Consider the following 27,882-nt stretch of genomic DNA (forward strand, 5'->3'; position numbering starts at 1 on the left):
TTCTTCTTCTTCTTCTTCTTCTTCTTCTTCTTCTTCTTCTTCTTCTTCTTCTTCTTCTTCTTCTTCTTCTTCTTCTCCTCCTCCTCCTCCTCCTCCTCCTTCTCCTCCTTCTTCTCCTTCCTTCCTCCCCCTCCTCCTCCTCCTCCTCCTTCTCTTCTTCTTCTTCTCCTTCCTTCCTTCCTTCCTCCCTCCTCCTCCTCCTCTTCTTCTTCTCCTTCCTTCCTTCCTTCCCCCCTCCTCCTGCTCCTCTTCCTCCTCCTCCTCCTTTTCTTCTTCTTCTTTTTCTCCTTCGTCTCCTTCCTTCCTTTCCTCCTCCTCCTCCTCCTCCTCCTCCTTCATTGATTCTAGGTCTGGGCACTGCCCCTCAGCTCTTCAGCTCAAGGTGAGGGTGAGTGCTCTATCACTTGAGCCACAGCACTACTTCTGGTTTTCTGGTGGTTTAGTGGAGATAAGAGTCTCACAGGGACTTTCCTGACTGGGCTGGCTTTGAATCACGATCCTCAGACCTCAGCCTCTTGAGTAGCTAGGATTACAGGCGAGAGCCACCGGCGCCCGGCTCAGGGCTGCTTCTTACAGTTCACTCAGAGAGGCAGACCCTGTGTGGTATCTGTCCTGGGGCCTTATCTCATCCCTCGGCTTGGCAGGAGCGGGTGCAGCCCTCCCCGGGGACTTGCTGTCCTCAGAGCCACAGCACGGCTGGAAGGGGCCAGGGCACGTGCAGATCCAGGCCAGTGGTTGCTGCTCCTGGCTGGAAAGGCACTCTTTGCAGGATACCCCACCCAGGCAGGTACCAAACACAGGTATCTGGCCCTGGAGTCCAGAGCCAGAGGTGCACCCAGGGAAGGTGGGGTGTTTGGAGCGGGCCTAGGGTCCATGATGGCCGCGGTCCAGAGCACAGAGCCTCCCACGGAGGGAAGCTCCTGCTTCACAGCTGGGGCCATGGAGTCTCCCCGGGAAACCCTGGAAGTGAGGCCCAGTCACATGGTACAGAAGTGTCATAAGACAACCCTACACCAGGTGCCGGTGGCTCACACCCGTCATCCTAGCTACGCAGGAGGCTGAGACCTGAGGATCAGAGTTCAAAGCCAGCCTGGGCACATAAGGATGTGAGACACTTATCTCAAGTTAATAGCAAAAAGCTAGAAGTGGAACTACAGCTCAAGTGGTAGAGGGCCAGCCTTGAGCAGGAGTGCCAGACCCTGAGTTCAAATCCCAGTCCCAGCACTACAGCCCCAAACCAAAATGCACAAACCCCTTACCTCACACCCTTTCTTAACCTTAAACCTGTTCAGAAGGCAGTCAGCTCTAGTTTGATTACTCAACAGGTTTTTGTTGGGCACCAGCTACGTGCCAGGTCCTAGGCTAGGTGTGGCAACGTAGACATGACTTGGATGTATTCTCTTCTTATTCATTGGGGAGAGTGCCCGTGACATGAAGGTGATCATTGTAACCATTTTTGAGGGAGCCCTTCACACAGGTAAGTAACCGTGGCCAGTATCCATTTCCAGAACTTTCCGTCTTCCCAAACTGAAATTCTGTACCTATTTAAGCATGAAACTCCTTCCTCTCCTCAACCCTGTCCCGAGTTTGAGCTCAGGAGCTCACGAGGGTGGAACGGGACAGCACAGGTCTTTGTGGGACCAGCTTCTTCCAGCCACTCTGCGGGCTCCAGCTTCATTTACGGTGTCTCAGGTGCCACAGTTTCCCTCCTCTTCAAGGCTGAGTAATATTCTGCCGAACACACAGATCAGCCTCTTTAATCCATTTCTCTGCACAGGAACTCTTGGTTGCTCCCTGCCTTGGCTATCCTGAGTGTACAAATATACCTGGTTCTGACCCTGCGCTTGCTGTATCGTGGCATAATTCTATTTTTAATATTTTCTAGGAACCATCCAGTGGAATGATTTCCTAAAGTCCTTGATTCCATTCACCAGGACTCATAAATCAGGAAGCAAAAAGACAAAATAAAGAAAGAAGGGGAGGAGAGAGAGAGAGCGAGAAAGAGAGAGAGAAAAAGAGAGATAGAAACACAGAGAGAGAGAGAGAGAGAGAGAGAGAGAGAGAGAGCAAAAAAAAGCACAGGTTCTACCTTTGGGGCTGAAATGGCAGTCCTGACAGGAGAAAGAATGTATTTTGACTAGCAAGCCAAGCAAGCATAATCCAGGTGCTGGTCAGGAGGTGGAGGGCGGGGCCGGGAGAACCGGGGGCTCCTGGGTACCCAGCCGGCCTGCGAGCAGCACTGGCAGCTGGCTTTCTGTGGATGGCAAATTGTCACTTTGGTGGAATTCAGGGACGCTACTTATGTCATTAGGCAGGAATCTATAATTAACTCACTCAAGCTGTGTGAAGGGCAGGGTCCTCAGAGGGGCGGCTAGTAGGGGGGACCTTACCTGCCCTGGCGGGGGGGGGCAGGGCTCAGCTGACACCTAATTAGTAGTGATTGGAGGTTCCAGTGCTTCCTCCACCGGGAGGCCTTAGATTGCTGCCGGGGAGCAGGGGCTGGGCAGAGGTAGAGACTAGCCCGAGCAAGGTCAGGAAGGAGGATGGCCCGTAGAGGCTGGGCTGGTCAGCAGCAGGAGAGTTGCTTTATTGCTGATGGATGAGGCCCCTCCATGGGGGTCCATTCTGCCTCTCTGGGTCCCAAGAAGGGCAGAGCCAGCTCCTCTGGGGGTTCAGTGACTTTTCATACACAGAAGCGGGGGAAAGCGCCTAGATCTGACCATGGGTGGCTTGCAGCCTGGCTTCCCAGGTCTTGGGTGGGTTGGTGTCTGACTGTCCCTTCTGGAATGTCTGGGCTGTAGCCGGGGCTTGCTCTAAATGAGAAACAGGCGGGGAGGAGGGGGGGACTCAGCAGGCCTGGCAGGCCGTGACCAGCTCCTCGTGCAGTCTGGGCAGGGCTGCTTGGCACGGCCAGCTGCCAGGGAGGACACACTGGCAGGGCGGCAGGCGGCTTTCATACCAGCCTGGGGGCCGCCCCCTCCCCTGTGTCCTGGCCAGTGGGGCTCCATGGGCCCTGGAGGCTGAGGGGACTTGTCAATGGGACCCGGTGAGATGGATCTTGGAAGTCTGGGTCTGCTCACATTGAACATGGGAGCCAGGAGACACTCCCGGATCATGTCCTGGCACAGAGACCAGGTCCTTGATGTCATCTCAGAGCTCTGAACTCCTGCAAAGATCTCAGAGACTGGCCTGGTTTCTTGCTATTATCTCGGTGGGAACTGCAGTTCAGAGACGCGCAGGAACGTACCCAGGGCCACACAGCAGGCTGTTCTTGGAAGAAATGATTTTCCAGATCAGCACCTGGGAAAGATCTCGATCCCAGAGCATGCAGTGTTGCCAGCTCCCTGCGGGAGCTCGAGTTCTTTTCTCAGGAGGCTGAGATCTCTACGTCAGTCTGGGCAGGAAAATCTTAACCTCATATCTCCAATTAACTACCAAAAAGCTGAAAGTGGAGCTGTGGCTCCGGAGGCAGAGCATCAAGCTTGAGCGAAAAAGCCAACGGAGAGTGTGAAGCCCTGAATCTAAGCCCCAGTACAGACAGACAGACAGACAGACAGTCTCACACACACACACACACACACACACACACACACACACACACACACACACACACACACACACCCTGGGATCCTGTGCCTGATGTATGAGGCACACATTGGCCTCCCAAACTGGAGTTGATGATGGCCGCCATTCCTTGCTGCGATGAAAGGCCCAAGGAGCAGGTCCGCCCCTCCCAGATGCCTTCCCATCTGTCCAGGTTCTGTTCCAGCTCCGAGGTGCAGGCTAAGAGAGTCCGGAGTGGTGCTTGACAGGTGAAGGTCAAGGCGGGGCTGTGTCCACTCATCTTCAGTGCCCCTCCCTCTGCCCCCCACCAGTCACTTGCCCTGGCCAGTTGTCATGCTAGCACAGGGGGTCACAGCCCCTGAGAGCTGGGATCACCAAAGGCCCCAGAGTGTGAGAGTAGCCACTATTTACACAGGCTAAAGGCTGACGTTAAGCATGGAAATTCCATAGAATACCATGTGTGCTTGCGTATGTGTGTGTGTGTGTGTATGAGAGAGACACCGAGGGAACATTGACATAACTTCTATCACAGTGTGTTCTTGTAGTTGTGCTACCTGATCATTGGCTATGATCGTTAATCTCCTACCATTACCCCATCATTGCCTGTTGGATACATGGGTTTTAAGGGTAGAGATGTCGTTCCTTGATATTCAAGGGGACAGGGTCCCCGCACCGCTTCGGATGCACCAGGCCCTTACCTGAAACGGCACAGGGAGAATCTGCACATGACCTCCACGCAGCCTCCCTGCGGCTCCGACCAGCTGTGAGACCCACTCCCGGGACACGGATGCGAGGAGGGCTCCCCACATTCTGAGGGAATGAGGATGGAGCGACCCCCATTCGTGTAGGTCCTGAAGCTGTTCTCCCCCACACTCCTCGTGAGTCACAGTTGGTTGAATCAGTGGGTTTGGGGAGTGACAGCTTACAGCACACTGTGTGTGGCCTAAGATGTTCTCTGGGGGGTCTTGGGAGGTGTCCCCCATGGACGGGGGCTGTGGATGAGGATGGGAGAAAGCATCTCACCGAAGAGGGAGGCATGCTCTGGAGAGTGACTGGTGGTCCTTAAGTCGGTGTTAAGGTGTGGTTCCCAGGCGTGTTGCTGGCACAAGATCTGTGTTTCATCGCGTGGGTCCTTCTTTGCTTCTCAATGCTTTGAAGGCTCACTTGGGGTACTGAGTGCCAGGCTCTGTCTCTAGGTGAGGCATCTGGGAGCTGTGCCATCCGCCAGTGGGTGACAGGCTCATGGATCCCACGGGGGTGGGGGGTGGAGTGGGACCTCAGGCAGGGCCACAGGGCCTGCTGCACTGCTGCCCCCGCCCCCGGGCTGGTGCTCCTGGCTGCCCAGTGCCAGTCAACAGGCCTCCATGGAGATATACAGCCATTTATGGGGAAGCGACATGTTTTCTCAACTCCGTGAGTAAGATTTGCATCCCCCTCGAACTATTATTGATCTGTCTAAACACTCATTAGCAGGGGCAGCTCATAAAAATTAATCCTTCCCTTTTAGGAGATGCAAGGTCATTTTCCCAGCTTTCCCCAGGGAGGTGACATCATGAGCCACCTCGTTGGGAGGGAGAGATTTTTATTAAATTGGACGAGGCCATGTACAGAACAGCTAACTGGAATGGCCGCATGGACCGTAGCTGGGTGAGCATGGTAAGATGCTGGCATGTGCAGGGCACCGGCCCACAAGCCCTAGCACATGATTCCACGCCAGGACGGGCCCTCCTCCTCCTCCACATCCTCTTTGTCCTCCTCCCTCTTCTCCTCCTCCTCAACCTCGTCCTCGTCTTCCTCCTCCTCTTCCTCCTCCACCTCTTCCTCTACCTTCTTCTTCCTCCTCCTCCCCCTCTTCTTTCTCCTCCTCCTCTTCCTCCTCCTCCTTCTTCTTCCTCCTCCTCCTTCTTCCTCCTCCTGTTCCTCCTTCTCCCCCTCTTCTTTCTCCTCCTCCTCCTCCTCCTTTTTCTTCTTCTTCCTCTTCCTGTTCCTCCTTTTCCCCCTCCTCCTCCTCCTCCTCCTCCTCTTCCTGTTCCTCCTTTTCCCCCTCCTCCTCCTCCTCCTCCTCCTCTTCCTCCTTCTTCTTCCTCCTGCTTCTTGTGTTGGTACCAGTGATTGAACTCAGGCCCTCACACTTGCTCAGCTTTCTTGCTCATGGCTGGCATTCTGCCACTTGAACCATCCCATCTACTCTGGTATTTTGCTGGTTGGTGGGAGATAAGAGTCTCACAGACGTATCTGCCCATTTCTGGCTTTAAACCATAATTCTCACATCTCGGCTAGGATGGCAGGCGTGAGTGCCAGCGCTCGGCTCTGGTGACCGAGTTCTGCATAGCAGCGGAGCAGCAGCGTTATCTGCCTTCCTTCTGCTCCCTCTTGGCACTCTCATGCCCTCTCTGGTGCTGCTGTTTCTTGAGAGCTGGGGTCTGGGGCCCTGGGAAGGTGGCCTAGGTGTGTGCCCCAGCTCTGCCTCGCAATTTCTATGTGATCTGCGTGAGCTGTAGTGTGGGAGGCCCGTGTGGCCATATTGGTAGAGCGACCAGAACCCACAACAGGGCCTCTCACACTGTGTCACAATGTCTTAGCCCCAACCACTACTCTGTGTTTAATATTCTTGCTTCAAGCAATTCCCATTTTCCCATTTAAATCTATGCAAGATGGGAAGATACTATTATGATAAATGGAAAATAAAATTCTATTTATCAGACCATCAATTATTAATTCAATACCATTTGTTCAAAAGTCTCCGGGTACAAAACCAGCCCTTGCCGAAAACTATAATGTAGGGGTGAAAGAAATGAGAGAAAGTACCAGTAAATGGAGGGACAGGCGGAGGTCATGTTGGAGGCTCAATACCCACAGAAAACTGTGAATCCTCCCCCAGCTGATAACCAGGTCCAGTGCAATTCTTTTGTGATTCCAGGCAGATTTCGTATTCTAAAATGTATATGAAAAGACAAAGGAATTTGAATTTGGAAAAGAAGAATAAAGCAAGATGAGTTATTTTATGTGACATCAAAGACTTCTTGTGGAATGATGATAGTCTAAGTAAGTGTAGCTGTGTTGATCCCAGAATGCTTCTGTGAGAACCCTGAATTCATCACACATAGTCATTCAACAAACACCTGTTGAGTCCAGCTCTGAGCTCTGCCTGTGCCTGGCAGGATCTCTGTCCTGGGGAGGGGGTGTGTGTTCAGTTTGGTAGGGTGAGTTGGTTCTGTGTGTGTGTGCATGCACATATAGCATGTATGTCTGTGCATGTATGTAAGAGAGTGTATGTGCTCACATGTAACGGTAAGAGAAAAGGCAGTGGCGATCTGAACGTCCACAGGGCTTTGTGCTGTGGGAAAAGGCCCTGGGCTTTTCGGCAGCCAGTCAATCAGCCACAGGTTTTAAATTACGTTGCTTTTCTCAAGTACAATGCTCAGCAGGGCTGTTGTAGCAATTGTCTTGGTTTTTCTTACTTTGGTAAGTAAGAACATCTGAAAATGATGCCAGCCTGAGTATCATCTGCTGCTATGTGTCTGCCCGGTGTCAATCTACCACCTTCTGCTAGGGCCTGTCTGTCTGTCTGTCTCTCACTATTGCTAGTGACAAGTCAGAGCAGATGACTAGGACCCTGAACCCATCTTACCACCTGCTACCTTGGACCAATCCTCTGTCTCCTGAAGCAGATGCTGACCTCAGGATCCACATCTGGGTAAGGGATGGCCAGGAAGCAGACCTGGACTGAGGAGGAAGCATGTCTAATGGAGGTATGGCCCCACGGTAGCCGGCTCCTTGGAGGCACCTAGCTCACGCTTGCAAATCTGGGTTGTCCCATGTTGGTCAGCAAGGACCAGGCCTTTATACTCCCTCTCCGTCAGCCATTGGCTGACGCCCCTCTGCAAGCTAGCTTCCCACACCAGGGTATGCTGATGGAGCTGAGCGCTGGGGCAGTGTCCCTGTGAACAGCCCACCTCTGCACTCCACCAGCGTGGGCCTCTGGAGGCTCAGTGGAAGAGCCCCGGTGTTGTCTAGACTAGATCTGGAAACTTCTTAGGGTGCTGGGTGGTATACTTCAGGCTCTGTGGTCAGGTGGTGCTGTGCCGGGGTCCTGGTTCTGCTGTGATCAGACTGTGAGTCCTGGGTGGGGAAGGGGAGCTGTGGATTTTATATCTCCATCTGCTCAGCGGCAGTTGAGATGGCTCCTCGTCCCTGCTCGAGAGTGTTGGATTCAGTGTTACTAGGACACTGAGCTGGGTGCCCAACTCGAGTGCGGGCCCTGCACGAGGCCACGGCCCCTGTCCTGCGTGCTGGAGGACAGTGAAGGAGGACTGGTCCCTGCTCTATCCTCAGCGGTTCCATGAGATCAAACAACCCGCCATCCCCTGAGCCCCAGGTTTCACGGTGGCAGGTGTGGTACCAGGTACCAGGCTGCAGCTGTGGTCCTGGGGGAGGGAGGGCGGCCCCCATTCACCCTGGGCCTTTGGATTGCCCACTGGAAACCCACTTGCCTTCCTTATCCATTCCCCTTCACAAGATCAAGTAGAACCCTAATGATGATAGTGTAGCAATTTCCAGAAGGTGGTTCTCCTGCCTCCATGTCTAGCGGGAACAGCCTGGAGAATATGTTGGGGACTTGCATGGGGTCTAAGTCTTGTTGGATTTACATTCTCAAAGAGACGGCCTATCTCGTATGAGGCAGTGTGGGCCCCACAATCCGACACCAGCTCATCCTCCTGGGCAGCTTGCCTACAGGTAGCCTCGGTGTGGGGGGCGGGGACGGGGGATGGTGATGGGAAGGCCCCTTGAGCATAGGTGGCCCCCTGCATCCTGACAAGGATACAGGAACCTCTGATCCCCGTCTCCTATCTCCTCAGGATGAGCGAGGATGAGGGCCTGTCTGGATCTGTCCCACATCTCCCCAGCTGCCCGTGTCCCACACCCTCAGACATTCACTGGTCATTCACCCACATGTTCTCTCAAAGCCATGGCTTCAGTGGTTACAGAAGAGGCTCTGCTATCCCTGATGGCTTCCAGGCTTTCCCTCACTCCTGGGCCTCCAATGTGGTGTTGGTCTGGTCCTCCTAGGGTCAAGGAGGAGAAAGTAAGCTACGGATCCCTCTTTGTCATGAATATCCACTTCCTGCTCAGAGAGCAACCTGCAAATGGCGTCCCACAGTGAAGCACTGGATGACTTGTCATGCAAATTTATCAGAGGACCCCGTGGCCCAGTATGGTCTAATATGCCTATTCCACACCTGGCTTGCCCAAACCATCATATTCTTGTCAGCGTTTCTCACCTTGCACTCCTCTGTTGAGAAGACTTGTGCAACAGCTGTCATTGGCTTGATATTGAGCTCCACAAAGGTAGAGGAAGGTAATTAAGACTCATACCCAACCACCGTGGCCCAGAGGCGAGGAGGGACAAGCTGTTGTCAGAGGTTCCCTCAGAGACCAAAGGTTGTGAGTCGAATAGCATTTGAGGCCACTTAGGAGTCCAGAGCAGTGCCAGTTCCCACAGAGCATCAGCTACTGGGCTGTCCCACGCCTCAGGAGGGTGACCGTGGAAAGGCTAAAGCAGCTTGAATTTCTGGGAAGACAATTGGAACAATGGTTCTTCACTGGGGCTACCTGTTAGAACAATTAGGAGAAAATATCCCACACACAACTTTCCAGCTTCTCCCCGTGGAGGGTCTGAACTGGGGGCCTTGGGCGTGGATGGCTCTGGATGCATTTCTTTTCCTGAGGTGTGGTTAGGTTTGAGTCCTTTAGCTACCCAGTGTGGAAGCAGAGTGTGGATTGTAATGATCATTTTTTTAAGGAGGTTCATAGGCAGGTGGCTAGGCAAGGCCAGAACTCAATTTTCCCCTTATTTCCTCTATTCGTTTGTCTTCAAACCCACCCCCTTGACACAGATGAAATAAGTGGGCCATAGAGCAAAGAGAAGTCCCCAGTGGAGAGAGAGCTTGGGATGGGTTTCCTCTAAGAGCCAGTCACCAGCAGCTTCCTGACTAGCTATGGAGCCAGGAAGATGTTTCACATGCACTTGGGATCTTCTCAGCAGTGTGGGGAAAGTTTTACTAACCATGTTTGTGTCGTGAGAAAGCAGAGCCCAGTTGTTCTGTTACCTGTGGACATGCTGGTGGAATCCACCATCCATTCTTGGCACCGAGGTCTCTCTATCCTGGGTGGCTGCAGGAGATAGAAGCTCAGGCCTCTGATGCTTTGCTGCATGGCTTAGAGACACAAAGCTAAAAGGTAAGATGGGATACCAATCCATTTCAGGATGGTGGAGTCAAAGGTGCTGATCTCCCTCAGTGTGGAATATCCACCCACGAAAGCTCTCTCGGCCTCACGGGTCACCCTGTGGGGGACAGGCTGATTTGAACATGTTAATCCAGCCTCTGCCTGGTTCTTTTCCACCAAAGCTTCAATATGCATCTGATCTCAGGATATTGGATTTTTCTTTGAGGAAAGAAGTAAATGACTTATCTGGGGAATCCGTAGAGTTCCCTCCATGCACTGCACATTCTCTATATTGGGCTAAAATAAGGTTTGCTGATTTTCATGTAAATCTCTAAAGCCTGGGTGTCATCATATGAGTATTTTATGTGCTAGGTAAGTAGGTTGCATCCTGACTTTAAAAAAAAAAAGAAAAGAAAAAGCAAGCAAGAAAGATCCATGACGGTATTCAAGGAGAAAGAGTACTGATCCTAATACTTTAAGTGCTTATAGCTTTCCAATACAGAGGCCAAGAAATACCACCCCCCCCCCAAAGCAGACCTTTTGGTTTATATCTGGAATTGATCTTCAAGGCTGGCAGATGTGTTCTTTGCCTCGTTGTTGTTGTTGTATTCCTTTTTTACATACTCCAACCCTGACAAAATAATGCTTCATAAAATCCTAAGGGGTTTCACTTTTTGACTGAGAGGAGAAAGCCTAACCCTGCCTGCTGCACATATTCAGTGTGCAACTGTCTGGTTTGGCCAGATGGGAGCCCTCCCTGGAGAATCGTGTTTGTGTCCCGCTAGCTCTGAGGACTGAAAAGTGACCACCGTCTTCAAGGATCTTGTCAGCATGACTGTTCCAGGCTCCTAAGGGAGAAAGGGCCATCTTTTCTGATTCTGAGATGGATGGGAAGTTCTCAGGGCTAATCAAGAATCCAGGTGAGTTAGAGGGGCTGATTTTACCTTGCGTCAGCTGCACAGTCGTAGAGGACCTACTTGTGCTCCTGCATATCACGCTGAATACTGAAGTTCAGATCTGGAAGTTCTTCTGACCCATTTAATCAAGTCCTTTGTTCTAGTGATGAGAATACACGGACCTATGACCTAGCTCCTGCCACAGAATGGAGTGGGACTTAGAACACCTTTTTCTCATGATGGACAGGAAGAGAGAGAAATGACCGAGACCAGGTAAAGGCATGACCATGCATGCCCTCCATGGCCTACTTCCTCCAGCAAAGCCCACTTCCATGAGAGCACCGTGGCCAGGGACCAAGCTTTCGTTATATGAGCCTGTGAGAAGCAGTTCAGATTCAGCCATGACAGTGACCATGTCATCCTTCCACCAAGGGCTCATCAAGTCTGCTTCTCTAGCTCCTTGGGGGTGGTATTGTGGCTGTTCTGATAAATAGGCTATGGCAGAAAGTGGCATTGTGCCAGTTCTAGATATGTTTTTAATGGCTCTTGCTTCCAGCTGCCATATTGTAAAAGCAAGAAGCCACAGGGAGGGGCTGGGAAGGTGGCTCAGTGGTAGAGCGCTTGCTTTGCATGCCTGAGGCCCTGGGATCAATTCCTCAGCACCACATAAGAAAAAAAAAGCTGGAAGTGGCGCTGTGGCTCAAGTGGTAGAGCGCTCGCCTTGAGCTGAAGAGCTGAGGGACAACGCCCAGGCCCAGAGTTCAGGCCCCACGACCGGACCCAAAAAAAAAAAAAAAAGAAGCCACAGGGAGAAGCCATGTGAGAACATCACTGACTTTCAACCATTTGGGTGCACCGTCTTGGATTCCTTAGCAACTGAACTTGTAGATATCTGTGGCTTCTGCTGACCTCCAGGGAGGAAATAGTCAGTCCTCCTAGCCATGAGAATTAATGATTGGTTTAAAAGCCTCTAAGTTTTAGGGTTACTTGTTAGGCAGTAACATTTAACTGGAACATTACTCATAATGCTAATATAAAAACTTATGCTTGACTGTCACTCAGTGCTTTTACCAACGACTCTCCCACTTATTCTAAAATTCAGTGTTTTCCTAATGGAAGGTCACGACTCACTGGTGGATCATAAGATCATTTTAGTAGGCTGCAAAAAGTTAAATCCAGGAGAGCTTAAATGTATCAGAGTGCATTGTACAAATGAGGATTAGAATTTCTATGTGTAGGTTTCAATTATGTGTGTATAGGTATGTGTGGGCATGTGTGCGCAGTACATGTGTGCATTTGATTTTGCTACCACATAGAATTCTTATTGTGCATCACAATAAGAAATATTGTTGAGATCATATTGATCTAATTTGAACCTTAATACAGCCTTGAAAAACCAACAGTGGAGGCATCATAGCCCTTCTAGAAGCTATAACAAAACACCACAGACTGGGTGGCTTATAGACAACAGAATTTATTTCTTATGGCTATGTTAAAGAACAATGGATCTGAAGGTTAGGAGTCTGGAGAGGGCTAGTTTCCTGGTTCAAAGCCAGCTGCCCTCTCTGCGTTCTCACACATTAGGTGAGGTGAAGGAGTTCTTTGGGGTCCCTTTTACAAGGACACTAATCCGATTCACGAGGGAAGCCACCTTCTAACAACATCACATCAAGGATTAAGATTGTGACCTATGGACACTTGTGTGAGCATGAAAGTTCCACTACAGGAGGCTTCCCAGAGATGGGGAAACAAAAATTAGAAGCAGGTAACCAGACATAGCCAATCCTCATTCCTGCTTCCCAAACAATGCCTCTTCACCATTCTAAAAGCATGTTAGGTTTTCCAGGGTAGAATCACTTTCTTTACCCCCGCCTTCCCTCTGTGTGCAGTGAGGATACCAGGTGACAGATGCTTGCCCCATGCTCCTCTCTCTGTGCTAAGGATGGGACATAAATCAAGACATGGTGCTATCAATTATGCCCATTTTTAAAAACGATTTTTTAAAAATGCCCATTTTACAGGCTAGAATACTAGGTTTCAGAAAGGCTATCTAATTTAACTGCTCTTGTGTTACTAGCAGCTGGCAGAGCCAGAATTCTACAGAATTCTGCACAGGATCTAAATCAATATAAGATGTATGTCCGTATCTGAACCACCAAGCTATAGCTTCTGTCCTAGTTGGGAGACCAACCTGTGGCGGGGGTGGGGCCCGGACAGTCTCAAACCCACCATTGATTTCTGTTGCCCTCATCATAGGTTTTGGAGGCTGGCTGTGGCTGCTTCCTTCCCTCTACAGTGTGGCAGGGGTCCTCAAAGGTACTGGGGTGACAGGCAGAGTTTCCACTGTATCCTGAGGCCTGGAAAGGTCTAGGCCCTCCTTGTTGCCTGGGAGCTAGAGTGTCATTGGGTGAACGACTTCCTTTGTTTACAAGATGAGAATCTACTCCCCTGGTTAAAGAGCTGGTGTTGGCAGCTGAGTGCAGATAAGCAGCTCTGTGTGTTTGGAGGGTCATTTCCTCTCCTTGCTTGACTTGCACCTCTCTCATAATTGTTTACTTGTCGAGTCAAGTCCTCCATGGAGAAAGCAGAGCAAACCCCACTTCCTGCTGGGACAGGGAAAGGCTTGGATTGGACCAATCTAGTAGTTCTCATCAAAGAGCAGTGTCCCCTCAGGGGACATGTGGCCATGTATGGAGACTTTCTTTAAAGGTTGTCACACTGTGTGTGTGTGTGTGTGTGTGTGTGTGTGTGTGAACTACTGGCATCTAATAGGTAAAACATGAGATGCTGATAAATACCTCATGTTTGCAGGATAATTGCTACAAAAAAAGAAGTCTCCAGCCATACATGCCCTTAGTGCCAAGGCTGAGAAACTCTGTTGGGTACAGACAGTAGAAACTAATCAGACATGAGAAAGAAAAGCGTCATAAAAATCTTAGAACTCTAGACCTTGGTCTCAGGAAGCTTGAGATTCAGTGGGAAAATGAAATCTATGATATCTTTCAGAACTGGTGAACAGCAAAGGGGAGCTAGGTAAACAGGCTGTTGGGTTTCTAGAAGTTTCTTGCATATCTGTTCCCAGTGTTAGAGGTTCTCAGCTCTTTGGGTCATGCCTGATGCCCCCAACTCCTGTTCACAGGTTCTGCTGTGTCTGTGGGGTTCCCTGAGCTCCTGCTATGTAGGGCAGCCATTCAGTGGCCTTCTGTGTGCATTTCCGAGTTCTGGCACAAGAGACCTTTGCCCTTTGCTGTTTCGTTTCTGCTAGCTCCTTCTCCAGATGCCCAACCTTCCCACTCCGTCCATGGTTGGTTCTAGTCACTCCAGCTCGTGATCTGTTTTAAGTCTGTCAGCACTTGGGGGTGTTATACCTCATAGCACTGTCTTCTGACGGAAGACTTTAGAATACACAATGTCAATATGACCCAGTTCCCCCTCTAGGGTAGCCTGCGGTCAACCAGGTTTGGGAAGACTGGGAATCAAGGCCTGGGTGCGTGTGTCATAGGTGGTATTGTGAATGAGTCTTGTCCCATGTTAGTGTCAGGAAAGCAAGGCCGTCCACAACTCCATCAGGACAATTGGGTGATGGCCTCTGGAACTTTCCTAGACTCTGTCCCATGGGCCTCTCTCCTGAGATGATTTTAATGGGTTTTTATTGCAATAAGTGGAGAGCCGAGTTGTGACCATGAGCACATTTCCATGAGTGCTTCAGTGAGCCCTTGTAGCTCAGTATTGAGCTAGCGGGTCTGGGGCCTCCTGACTTGTATTTGGCCTGCGGGGTGAGCACAGTCTCATGGATTGCTCCCTGTAACTCTGCTGCTGTTCCAATCGTAACGATCCCTTGTCCTTTCGTTTTCATTTTTGAGTTAATATGGTGGTGTTTTATTGTACTGGTATTTCTGTATGTGCACACCATCTGCTCTAGACAAACCCACCTCTTCTATCCTGTTCCTCCGTGCCTCCCCACACATTATCAAACAAAATTTGGGGTCATCATTATGGTGTTTAGGTGCATACATGTGGCCGAAGAAGATTCCACATGATCTTTAGTGCTTGATTTTTTTTTTTCTTGTGGTACTGTGGGTTGAATGCAGGGCATGCTAGGCAAGCACAGTATGCTGGGATACAGTTCAGCTCAATATTATAAAAGACAAATCTATCTAGCCATGACCTCCCCTCATTAAATCTCTTTGGTGATGGGTGACTTGGAGTTGAAGGCAAACTCTGATACAGCCCCCAAGAGTTTTCAACCCAGAGCCTGCTTTCCAACAAGGCTCCTTGCACACACCATCCTGCTACCTCTTTTCAAAGGTTTCTTTGCTATTTTCCCTGCCTCTCTTCTCTAGCTAACCCAGGGTAGCCTTTAGACTCCAAGCTCCTGGTTTAGTCTATGCTTTGTCATCTTCCCATTCTTCCAATGGAGCTTAAATTCTTCTGGCTTCTATCTATCTATCTATCTATCTATCTATCTATCTATCTATCTATCTATCTATCTATCTATCATCTTTCTGCAGTTTCTTTGTTTCTGCATCTTTCTGGGGTTTCAACTCCTAGCCTCATATTTGCTAGGCACATTTGCTAGGCAGGCATTCTACCATGGTTATCTTTGAGATAGGGTCTCTTCCTGCCTGGAGAGTGTTCATGGATGACAATATACCGACGTAAGGCTTGCCATCCTAGCTGGGATGACAGGCATATATGACCAGCTCTACTGCTTCGATGGAGTTAGAGTCTTGTGGCCTTTTCTGCTGAGGCTGACTTGGAAGTGTACTCTTTTGCCTCTCAGCTTCCTAGGTAGCCAGGATGACAAGTGTGAGCCTCTGGTATTGGCTTCTTCCACCTCTCGACAAAGGTGCAGCCCGCCCTGAGCTGAGAAGCAGACTCCTGAATCACTGACATCCTCAGGCCCATCCTCAGCAGGCTCTCTCCCATTTAGCCCTGGAAAGTATCTCCTAATTCAGACTGGAGGACACTTCAAGGATGGGCTTGATGCCAGAGAGGGATGAAGTCCCTGGGCTCCCTATTAATTGCAAACCAGTATTCCCAGAAAGAGGCCTCTCCTCTAGTTTACACTCCTCTCCTCTTCCTTCTCAGCTTCCCTCCTGCTCCCTAGCAGAGACGTAGAATGGGAACAAGGACTGTGTAGTTCCGGGTCCCATTTCTTGCTGTGTTGCTGTTTTTTATGGTCTTGGGCGGGACAGTTCCCATTAGGGAAAGGCCCTGTGGAAAATGAGGGGTTTCAGCTTGTTCAGTGGTTCGTACCAGCATGACCACAAATGTCTTCTCTTATTTTCCCTTCCCTTTTGGACATCAATCATGTTGTAAGCAGCAGTGGGACTGGGTCTTGGTTGTTGTTGGTGTGGCCGCTACAGGGTTGATGCTAGAGTAAGATGGCGGGTAGAGATTCAGGGATGTTCTGACAGGGGTCCATGCCCACAAGGAACCCACCCAGGTCTGGGCAAGGCAAACATGGGGGTGGATACAAGGAATACCAGCAGGAACAAGGGCTTAATGGGGCAGGCACAAGGGATGGCGTGGGAGCCCTTGGGAAAACCGGAGAGGAGGACCTCATGCTGACTCTAGAGGACCAACCGGAGGGTGGCACCAGGGGACACTTGGACAGCCTTGTACCTGGGCCGGGGGACGGTTGTGAGAAGAAGGGATGTGTGAACATTGTCAAGGCTGAGGTGGTCAAGGCTGAGATTCAGGTCCAGGCAGACACTTGGACCTGGAAATCACTGGAAAGCCACAGCATGAGGGCCGGCGGCAATGTGGGGCGTCAGTCACATCTCACACCTATTTACTCCATATATGGATGGGTTTAGAGGTTGGCGTCAGGATTTGTTGTTCTACCGGGCTGTTCCTGGAGGGGGGAGAAGGGAATTAGGCCCGGGCACTGGGTGAAGGGGTGACGTCCCAGGTAGGAGATGTCCACGTGGAACTTTGGAATGTAATGTTACTTGAAATAAGGACCTTTGCAGATGACACTAAGAAAGAGATCTTGAAATATGACCCCCCCCCCCGGGTTCAAACGGGCCTTAAATCCAATGACAGGCATCCTTATTATACAAGGGAGACTGGGCCAGAGGCAACGTGACCATTTTCCCTACTCGCAGCTTCCTGGGTGCCCACCACAAAGGGTGGGCTATGGGGTCACTCAGACCTGGCGTCTGGTCTCTGCGAGGTCATCATCCAGCTGTGACACAAGCCGCGTGCCTCCTCTCCAACATGCCATCTTCATCTCTTGCTGAAACCCCTGTCTGTGGCTATGACAGGAAGTAGAGCCTCCAGACCGTGTGGCCTAATGGGAGGAAGTTAGGTCATTGGACTGGACCAAGTGACGTGACGTCACTCGCTGACTAGGTCCAAGCCTCCTGCCATGCTGATGAAGGAGCTGGATTCTGATGGTGATGGTGTTGTGAAGTCACTTGGCCAATCATCAACTGTCACCCCCCTTCCTTAGGAGATATACAGCAAGGCCCAATCATTCAACACTGGGCACCAGGACAGAGGAAAGAGGGAAGAAACAGAGTCAGGGGCCAACTGCAGTCCAAGATGGTAGGAAACCTGAACGTTCTAGGAAGGTGGTAGGCTCAAGAGGGGACGCAGGATGGGCAAGGGTGCAGATAGGGTGGTGAGAAGATTCCAGTCACATCTTCTTAACCACGGTGCAGTTAAGGGCCGCGTCTCTTACTGCTATCCTTGCCACGAGTCAGTGATTAGAATACCTTGGCTTCAGATGTGGAAACTGAGGCACAGAGAACGGGAGAAGCTTTCCCTGGGGCATGCGGTCAGTCAAAGGTGAGGTGGAGCTCCTGTTCTAGAAGACCCTGTTTATCTATCCTTTTCTGTGGCTGCTACCCAGAGGTGAGGCTGGGGTGGGCAGGCCAGCCCAAAGAATGAGGAAGAGAGAGAGAGAGAGAGAGATAGACAGACAGAGACAGAGACACAGAGACACAGAGACACAGAGAGACAGAGAGGAGACTGTGAGAAATCTCACTCACAAACTTGTCTTTTTAAAAATCACTCCAGTGACCAGTTTAGAGATTGGACTTGTGGGTTGCAAGGGTTCCAGTCTAACATAAAGCCAGGGACTTCCCTCTTGGGAAGTATAGACTCCAGAGCCCTTTAGTTTGCAGTGTGATGGCCACACAGTGACATGGCTATAGGAGCTGAGGACAGGATGGCCCAATGGAGGGACATTTGAGCCTGGGGTGGCCACAGCTGGAGCGGCAGCCCCAAGTCTGTAGCTGGAGGGAGCAAGAGCTGGTGGCCCTACCCCTTCGGTCCCACCTCTTCCTAGAGCCTCCTCCATGGGTGTCCAGCCTCCTGGCTGCATGCCTGTAGATCCGCCATCACTCGCAGCATGAGTGCAGACTGGACAAAGAGCGCAGGCAGCATGGTGGAGGGGTGCTCCATGTAGAAAAATGCTCCTCCCAGTCAGATGGAGGAGGGGTGAGCAGGCCCAGGGCTCCCCCCAGTCAGATGGAGGAAGGGTGAACAGGCCCAGTCACAGCCCTTGGCCCCGAGGTCAGGCTGGCTGGAAGCCTTTGCTGCGTTTGTTCTTGGAGTCCTTGGAAAGTGACACCCTTGCTGCTCAGGAATAACTGGGAAACCACAACACGTGACCAGATGCAGGGTGGGGTGGCACGGGCATCTTTAGAAGACCTCTACCCCTGTGGTGGCCGCTCGGATGGAGAAGGCCCAGCACTCCACGCTGCCCCCTTGGGCCCCCTTGGCTCTTAGGCATTACCATCCAAGGAGACCGTGGCACTCTCTCCAGTTCCTGTTGAAACACAGAAAACCCTCGCTCTGTGCCGGGCTTGGTCTCTCTGTGGGTGGCAGAGGCAGCTGAGCCCCCAGGAATGGAGCACCCCACCTGCACCGGGCGCTGGGGCCTTGGACTTTTGGGGGGAGCGGGGTGTCAGGTCTTGGGCTTTATTAGAAAGGGCTGGGGGATGGGGCGTGGAAGCTCTTGGGAGCGCAGGGACCTGTGGAGTTGGGGGTTTTGCAAAGGGTGGACTCTAGGGTGCCAGAGACACCCTGATGTGGGGTGGGGTGGGAAGGGGTGGGGCCAACTGATCTCATCGGAGAGGCCTGGGACACTGAGAGCTGGCTACCAGGGAGCCCTGGCTAAAGAAGATGCAGGGTTCAGGCCCAAGAATCGCCAGGGTGTCCCGGACAGGAATGAGTAAGGCACGGGGCCTGACTTTGAACCCCTGGCTCGGCAGTGCTTTTCTGCAAGGAAGGACTCAGTCTTACCCCGGCAGCACTGCTGCTTGGGAATGAACTGGTGGGTCTTTGCTTTCAGCAGCAGCATCAGATCTACCCCCTTCTCCTCCACCCGACCCCCATAGCCCATCTCTAAATAGAGAGGCCCCCAGAGCTGTGGCCATTTGATGTATCATTCAATACACCTTCAAGCACGTGGCACGCAGACCTGATACATTTTCACCTTTTAACAAAATAAATGACTCAATTAACAAGATGAAAAACGGCAGTGTGGTGGCGGCTCACTTGGTGGCCAGAAAAAAAAAAAAAAGGTTGGAGAAGAATTATCCCAGCAGGGAGTTAATGCGGGCAGAGGCCTGGGCTCAGTGGGCACCGTTGCCTGCCAGGCTGCCGGCTGTCAGCCGGGTGGATGGGCCTGCTGACCACTGCTGGGGGGGTCTCCTCCCACATTCTGGGCTGGGGTCCAGCCAGAGTGGCAGGGCCCAGGAGCCTTTTGCCAGCACAGAAAGCTCTGCACGATTGAATCAGACTGAGCCAGAGTGCACAAGTGTGTGTGTGCATGCGTGTGCATTCGGGAGGAGTGTAAGGATTTCTTCTTCCTCAGCCAAGAAAACCACAAACATCTTAGGACACATGCCTAGGGGGACAGGACACCTGGTCTGAATTCAGGCTTTGCATAGATCTGGAGTGACACGTCCCCTCATGACCTCATTTCTCCCTCCACGGGCAGACAGGGCTGGAGGAGGGCAAGGGTCCCCAACCTGAGGCCAAGGGCCTGCGGTCTAGTTCCTTTGTCCTTCCTGCCACCCAGATACCGGGAGCCCTGGGCGACAGGTGCAGCCGCCTGCAGGTGTAGTGTCCTCTCTGCTTGCATAGGAGTCCTGGCTCTTTCCCTTTTCCATCACAGATGTTGTAGAAATTTCTGAATGCTACTTCCTCTCCTTATGACTCTGAAATTATGACAGTCATTAGACCGCTCCGGAGGGCTTGTTATTTAATGCGCTAATAAAGAAGTGCAGGCATTTCTAGGTCACAAATCTGTTTTTAATATTTGATCACTTTCAAAACAATGCCTTTCCTCTGTCATCGCATGTCCTTTATTTCTAGTTTATTATTTTTATTTTTCTATTTCACTTTGTTTTCCTCCTTATTTCATTTTTAAACTTCATTTAACACTTCTTTTTTTATCTTGTTTTATTTTTTTTTGCAGGTGAAACTTTATTCTGAGAAGGGTCTGTGGCAGGCGCTGGTCATGCACACCTGGGCTGCGGCTTTCCAAGGGGCCATTGAGCGTGGAAGTTTTGTGGTGACATCAGTGTCTTTGCAGATTGCTTCCTGGGTGCTTGTGCCAATGGTATTTTTAAACTGAGGTATAATCACATGTTTACGATCTCAAAGTCCCACGTGGAAAGATTGATGAATTTTGACAAATGTGTGTATTCCTTCAAGCGATACTCTAACAAGAGCATCGCCACACCTCCTAAAGTTCCCTTGTGTCACTTGCTGGCCTGCCTTTCCCTCCTGGCCCTAGTGAAAGGCAGCTACTGCTGGTTTGTTTCATCCCGGATGGATTTCCTCCCCGTAAAGCTGCATGTGGATGGAATCACGCTGAATGTCCTTTGTACCTAGCTGATCTCCCTCAGCACACCTGGGAGGCTCATCCAGTGTTGTTCTGGCATCAGTGCTTGGCTCCGTTCAGATGGCTGTATAGTACTCCGGTGCAGTCTCCCTATGGTTTGTGTTCTTATTGTTTTGCCACTGGTGTTGTGCATGGTGTGGGAACCATGATGGCAAGCTGGCAAGCATGGGAGAGTGGACCACAATCTCTCTGAGGTCCCTCAAGATCTGGACAGCCTGTGAGTGTGCCTCAGTTTCCTGGACATGGACACCTGTCAGGTGCGGGCAGATTCATCTGGGTACAACTGGACTCAGGAAACACCCATCTATTACTTTTGTTTGCTGAGTGGTTGGGTTTGATCCTTGACTCTGAAGGAATGAGCTGTGACTGAGAGGGGACAGAAGAAAATAATATACCCAGAAAGAACCTGATCCAGGCAAAAGTAATATATCCAGAGGACCAAGATCCAAGCAATATGGTCATGGCTTTGATGAGGCTCCCAGGGATGCAGTCCATGTTTCCCCTTTTATAGATGAGCCCAGGCTCCCTTCCTGCTAGTGTGTGAATAGCAGTGTAAGCCAAACCTCACAGGCAATGCCCAATACGGCAGCCATCCCCAGATCTCAGAGGCAGGACCCTGAGCTGATGCCGGGGGCCTCAAGGAGGAGGTGATAGAAGCAGAAAGAGAGCTGCTCTCTGTTGACAGAGGCTGGGCAAGGAGAAGATGGAGGGGTGCACGCAGGGTGTTGGGTTAGGGTAGGATGTGGGAAGAGCCCAAGGATGAGGACGCTGGTGGACATCAGACAGGGCAGGCCTCACACTATAAGTGTGAGGAGTGAAGCGGAGTTATCTTTAATGTTGGAGAGAGATAAAAGCTGAGGAATAAAGGCAAATTCCAAGTTCTATCCACTTCAGGCTGCTGTAACAAAGTACCCAGAACTGGGACATGTAGAATGAACAGTTCTGAAGGCGAGAAGATCCAAGTGCAAAGCAACAACATCTGGAGAGGATCTTCGTGCTTCATGGTCCCATGGCAGGAGGAAAAAGAGTGAGAGGGGCTGGACTTACAGCCCATGGATTCATGGATGGTTCATCCATTTACCACCCATTCACTCATCCATCCACCCACCCACCATCCATCCATCCACTCATCCATCCATCCACCCACCCACCATCCATCCATTCATCCATCCACTCATCCATCCATCCATCCACTCACCCACCACCCATCCATCCATCCATCCACCCACCCACCCACCACCCACCACCCATCCATCTCCATCCTTATATCCATGCATCCACCCACCCAACCACTTATTTATCCACTCATCCGTCCATTCACTTACCCACCTGTCTCATGCTCTCTGGGAAACACAGTCCTACCTACATAGGGCAGAACTCTGAGAACGGACCGTAGGGAACACAGGTTTTTAAGTACAGCTATACATTTTGTGTGTGTGGTTTATCAATGCATCCAAGTCTTTTTTGTTCCAGTACTGGGGCTTGAACTCAGTTCCTTAAATTCTTGCTTAGCTGTTTTTGCTCAAAACTGGTGCTGTATCCCTTGAGCCACACCTACACTTCCAGCTTTTTGTTGGTTAATTGGAGATAAGAGTCTCACAGATTTGCCTGCCAGGGCTGGCTTTGAACCATGGTCTTCAGATCTCAACCTCCCGAGTAGCTAGGATTACAGGTGTGTGCCTGGCTTGTATCGAACTTTTACTGCTATTTATGTTCTTTTTCATCTGCTGAACCTGCTTTCACAGTGCAAGTCTTTCATATCTTTTTTGAAAATACTCTTTTCTTTGGATATCGTATGTATTATTTATATCTGATTTTCAATTGCTTGACCTGGTTATTTGGTGTCTGCTGTAATTAGCACTACTGTGGGTAATGTTCTTGTAGAGAAATCTTTTTATGTCTCCTGTTGTTAGAGGACACTTCTTAGAGGGGAAGTGTATCTTTCTGGCTTGTTGTTAGATATTGCTAAATCGACCCCACAGAGAGGGGGCCACGGTGCACTTCCATGAACAGGTTTTGAGCCCCATTTTTCCTGCTCCCTGGTCAAAGCCATAAATAATCTTGTTATTTTTTATTTTCAAAAATAGCTTTATTCAGTGGATAAGAAAAAAAGGAAGAGTACTAGTTTTTTAATTTTTATTTGATTGGTGGGTGTTCAGTGTTTCCCCCAAATTCACATGTTGAACTTCATATACGAATTCCTTTTGGGTGGGGCCTCTGAGAGGGGACCAGGGTCAGCTGAGGTCATGAGGGCGGAGCTTCCTGGTGGCATTCGTGGCTTGTCAGAGGAGACCAGAGAGGGCAATGTACTCTGCCTAGCTTTGCTGTAATACAGAATCAGGCCCTTACTAGATATAGGCGCCAGACTCTTGGATGTCTCAGCCTCTAGTCTATGAGCCAGAAAAATCCTCTCTTCTTTACAATCACCTGGTCTCGGGTACTTTGTTATAGCAACAACAACAACAGAAATGGGCTGCCGTGCTGGAGATGCATGAGAGTTGTTGACAACTTGGAATCTGTGTACTGCACTGCTCACTTGCATCTGTGCTCACTTGCACCTGGTGTCTGCTTACCCGGGCCTTGTCTGGGTGACTCTATGGCTACACTGTCGACCTAGATCACTGGCTCCAGACACGCTCCCGGCCGGAGCTGCAGCCTTGCGGCCTCCACTTGGCCCATCCACCATCCTGGCAACAGCTGCCTGTGTGGCGTGAGCTCTTCCCACTGGCCTTGCCTTCCTCTCCACCCTGAGCTCTCACTTGGCGGAACACTGCCAGGTCCAGGCTGGCTCTGGGCTGCCCTCCCTGGGTGCTTCTGTCCTGTGTTCTTGTGCTGCATCCCTCCACCACCCCCATGGCCTTGCTCCAGGCTCTTGTCCAGAGTCTAGGCCCTGGGCGCCGATCACATCACATCCTTTCCATGCCCGAGGGCCCATCTGCATCCAGGAGGTCCTTGTGTCAGCCCCTCAGCCCCACTGCCAGCCGTGGCTGCTGGTGGCTTGCTGTGCGTTTGCATCTGTGTTTCCAGTGGCCCTGGCTTGCTACCTCTCAGCTGGCCATGGCTTCTCCCATGAGCCTCTCCCTTGGGGCCACGCTCGGTGCCTGATGTGGTTCTGGGGGGGGGGTGCGGCAGGAAGTCCACATGTGAAGGACTGCAGGAACCAGAAGGAGGGGGTGGGGCTTCGTCTTCCCATGGCCTCTGGGCCGGACAGTGGGGAGCAGGTCCCAGCAGCTCCCCTTGGAGGGGAAGCCCTGCCCAGCTCCAGCCCCCGCCCAGCCCAGTCTCCACCTGGCCCAGCCCGGGCCCCAACCCAGTCTCAGCCCAGTCTCAGCCCAGCCCCAGCCCCAGGCCCAGCCCAGCCCAGCCCAGCCCCAGGCCCAACCCAGCCCCAGCCCCAGCCTGGCCCAGCCTGGCCCAGCCTGGCCCAGCCTGGCCCAAGTTTAGCCCCAGCCCCAGCCCAGCCCAGCCCAGCCCAGCCCCAGGCCCAGCCCAGCCCCAGGCCCAGCCCAGCCCCAGCCCAGCCCAGCTCCAGCCACAGGGCCCAGTGCATTCTTCCAGGGTGCCATATTCAGGCTCTGGTCAGAGAAGCCATGGATCTTGCTTTGTGAGACAAGGACAAAGGCCACAGAGCCACCCTCCTGTGGGGCTGTGGTGGTGGCTCAGCGTGTACCCTGTGCCAACCTGCAGGCCCTGTGCCTGGCATGATGAGGTGCCTGGGTCACTTCCCTCCTCAGGGACCCCAGGCCTTGAGGCATCGAAGCAGCTTACCTAGCCAGCTCCTCTTGAACATCAGGTCCACATGCGCAGCAGCTCTGCAGGGCTCAGAGCAGATGATCTCCTGAAAATACTCTCCAGTACAGTGAAACAGTTCAAAGTCCACTGCCCTGTCCCAGGAGATGGGCCTTAGTCTCATCTAGCCATCCGGCAATTATTTGGCACCGTTGATCTCCTGCTGACCGTGAGATTGGCTGTCACGATGTCTTGGCTCAGGACACAGTGGCAGCCTGCGCCCAGGGCGGGGCGGGGTGGGGTGGGGGCGGTGGAGAGGAGCCGGGAGCTACGCTTTAGTACCTCGCAAGGCCCGTTTTTCCTGCTTTCTGCATCGACATTTTTATTTATATTTTTTAAAACCCTGGGCCTCACAGACTGTGCAGCCACCCTGGCCAAGCCCCGTGTTGGGACAGAGACCCCGGAGCATGGAAGCGTGTCTCAGCAGGAGTGAGGGGTGTTCACAGCCAGAGCTGCGTCCGCACTGCCAAGGCTCCATGGGGATAGCCACGTGTGCCAAGGAAACTCTTCCTTTTGGAGGAGGGTGGTGGTGAGCTTTGGCTTCCTACATCTGGGATATTCCCTCCATTGGGTGGGATAAGGCCCAGAGAAGGTCAGTGACCTGCCCAAGGTCACCCAGCTCAGCAGAGTGAGGATCTAGACACAGGTATCCTATATCTTGGGGTCCATGGTCCTTCTTTCTGTTTTCTCTGTCTGCCTTTGAAAGTCCCAGGTGGCTTCCCTGCTTTCTTCATGGCTGCATGATAGACACTTGGCCACTGAACCGGGGTGAGCCTTGGCTTACCTGGTGCCGGTCCACTGGCTAGAGAAGAACATGGGACTGGGGTGCTTCCTGGAAGCAGACGGACTGGGTCAGCTGGCAGCCCGTCCCTCGGCAGCCAAACAATGGTAGCCACGCTCTGTTGCACAGACAGAGACCCTGCCAGGTACAAGGCCACAGAGATGGACACAGTGACCAACAGATGTCTGTTTACTGTGCTGTAAAGCGGCAGAGGCGGCATCGTGCATGGTAGGAGTGTAGCTGAGAGAGTTACTGCCATTTTCGTGCATGCCAGTCCTAGTGGGGTTGAAGTAAGGACCTGGGCTCTGTCCCTTAGTATTTGCACTCAAGGCTGGCACTCTCATCATTTGAGTCACAGCTCCACTTCTGGAATTTTACTTTTGTTGTTGCTTGTGAGGCTTGAACTCAGGGCCTTGGCGCTCGCTGTCCCTGAGCTCTTTGGCTCAAAGCTAGTGCTCTACCACTTCGAGCCATGGCTCCACCTCTAGCTTTTGAGTGGCTGATTGGGGTTTTTCTTTGAACCATGGTCTTCAGATCTCAGCCTTCTGAGTAGTTAGGATTACAGGCATGAACTACCGGTGCCCAGCCTGTTTTTTTACTGGTTAACTAACTGGAGGTAAGAGCACTTTCCCACCCAGGTTAGCTGCATGCCATCTTTGGATCTCAGCCTCCTGAGATCCATTGCTGCCTGTGTAGTGACTGAGTTTTGAGCTGTGGCTTCCTGGTCAGCAAGGTTGGGGTAAGACAGCCTGCCTCCGGAGGTAAGGAGGTGCTTCGTGCCTGGGACCCTCTGTTTCAGCAAGTTATTTCTCAGGAAGTGCCAAGATGGGCCCCTGAATGAACGCCACTCTCTGGCCTGCTCTTAAGATCACCCTGTTTGTATTCGTGGAAGGAGGAGTCAGTTGAGTTATTCCCAATTAACCAACTTCCTTTTTTTTTTCAAGTGTGGGTAATTATGTTTACTCATATTTATTAAAAATACAGTTCTAGTATAAAAGGATCTAGGAAAACCCTAATTATTCATAAAACTCTTGGCCCTTAAATTTAAATCTCTCCCAAGTTCCACCTGATGGTATTGACTTGGATCATTAACCAATGAAGTGTTATTTCAATTTAATGGCATCACCTAGACACCTATGTGGGTGCTCTCGCGATGAGCAATGCCGCCCCATCTGATCTTATTCAAGGCTTGGGACGGGATTTCTGCTTGGTTTATAATTTTATGGCCAATGGTAACACTGAGACTACAACAAACGCACGCAATGAAACGCCGCAGCACGTCAGCCCTTATGAGTTGTCTTCTGAGTGTATCAGCTGCTGCTCAGCGTAGTATTGTCTCTTCTAAGGGCTGTCTACTTGAGTGCTTGTTCTCACTGGAGATTTTACTTAAGAGTGTTGGCAGTTAGAAGTTGGGAAAATGATGAGGAAAGCTCAGTCATTACTTAAGGGAAATAAAATCAGAACCGCACGGAACTGCTCTGAAAACAAAATGTACAAAAATCAGACATAAAATGTGGTTATAACAATTTCCAAAAAGATCACTTCACAGGGTTCCAAAGGAGCATTTCCTCTATTTCCTGCTGCAATATGTAATTTATATATATAAATATATATCTATTTTTTGCAGGTAGCAGTTGAAAATAATATTCAAAATTTTGGATAAAGACGATGGTTGAACAACACTCAATGTACCAAAAAAAATGACTGAATGAAATAGATGAATTGTACGGTGAGTGAATTCCACTTCAGCAGAGCCGTGTGCAAACAAACAAGAAGTAAACAAGCTTCCTCAGAAAACAGAATTTACTCTCTTCTCCTTCCTGTACACATGAACAGAGGGGTCACTAATGGTCCTACCCTGTCTCCTGGCTTTCTGATGAGCCCCTTCCCTGAAGCAAATCAACTGAACTCAGCGGCAGCTGGACCTGTGCTGTCTCCCACGATTGCAGTAGACTGAGGAAGTCTTCCTCCTTTAAGCTGAGTTTTCTCCAGTATGTGGTTACTGTGATAAAAGAGTCCAGAGCTTTCAAGAAGCATCTTCTGATGGCCCAGGTGGGACTCCACCTGCCCTTCTCTCTGCTGTTTTGCATGCGGGACCAATTGGGTTGCTCTTGGCAACTGACCAGAAGGTCTGGTCCACACAGGCTGTGTCATGCTATGGGTTGGGTATGGCGAGTCTGCCAAATGGTTCATGGGGGTGCTGGCTTGGTCCCTGGATGGCGGATCCAGGCATTGAGAGGTGCTTGGCTAGTGAAGATGCTGACTGCCTGGGTCCCTGCGTGGCTTCCTGATCAGAGAGCACTGCTGGGAGGGGTGGGAGGTGGAGCCTGGTGGGAGAAGTAAGATCCTGGGCCGTGGCTTGTCCCACGCTCCTTCTGGTAGGACCCTCTCCCTCCCCTCCTCCCTCTCTCTCCCCTGCTCTTTCCCCCTGCCTCTCCCTGGCCCCCTTCCTAGAAATCATGCTCTTTCTACCACACCTTTCCACTAGGTTGTCCTGCCTTACAGGAATTTATGGAAGCAGCTATCAGTGGGCTCTGAAATGATGAGCCAAAGTAAGTCTTCCGCTTTTATGCTGGTTTTTCTCAGGTATGCTGTCAGGCTTGGGAAACTGGCCAACACAAGGAGGGAGGGGATTTTTCATTCTGTAGAATAACAAGCCCAGAGGTGTGTGTGCACGTGTGTGTATGTGTGTGCACGTGTTTGTGTGTGTGTGTGTGTCTGTGGCTGAATACTGGGAGGAAAGTAACAGCATGCTT

At 51.2% G+C, this 27,882-nt stretch overlaps 1 long non-coding RNA gene across 1 annotated transcript; it reads left to right on the forward strand.

Annotated features, from left to right (window-relative positions):
- Positions 1-1,356: 1,356 nt before the first annotated feature.
- LOC105984651 lies at positions 1,357-27,678 on the forward strand. Its single transcript, XR_001175004.1, has 4 exons — positions 1,357-1,477; positions 20,128-20,287; positions 26,754-26,855; positions 27,615-27,678. It is a non-coding gene; the product is annotated as an uncharacterized LOC105984651 (long non-coding RNA).
- The last annotated feature ends 204 nt before the right edge of the window (positions 27,679-27,882 follow it).

The sequence above is a fragment of the Dipodomys ordii genome, unplaced genomic scaffold, assembly GCF_000151885.1.
Source record: "Dipodomys ordii isolate 6190 unplaced genomic scaffold, Dord_2.0 Scaffold2, whole genome shotgun sequence".
In the NCBI taxonomy this organism is placed as follows: Eukaryota; Metazoa; Chordata; class Mammalia; order Rodentia; family Heteromyidae; genus Dipodomys; species Dipodomys ordii.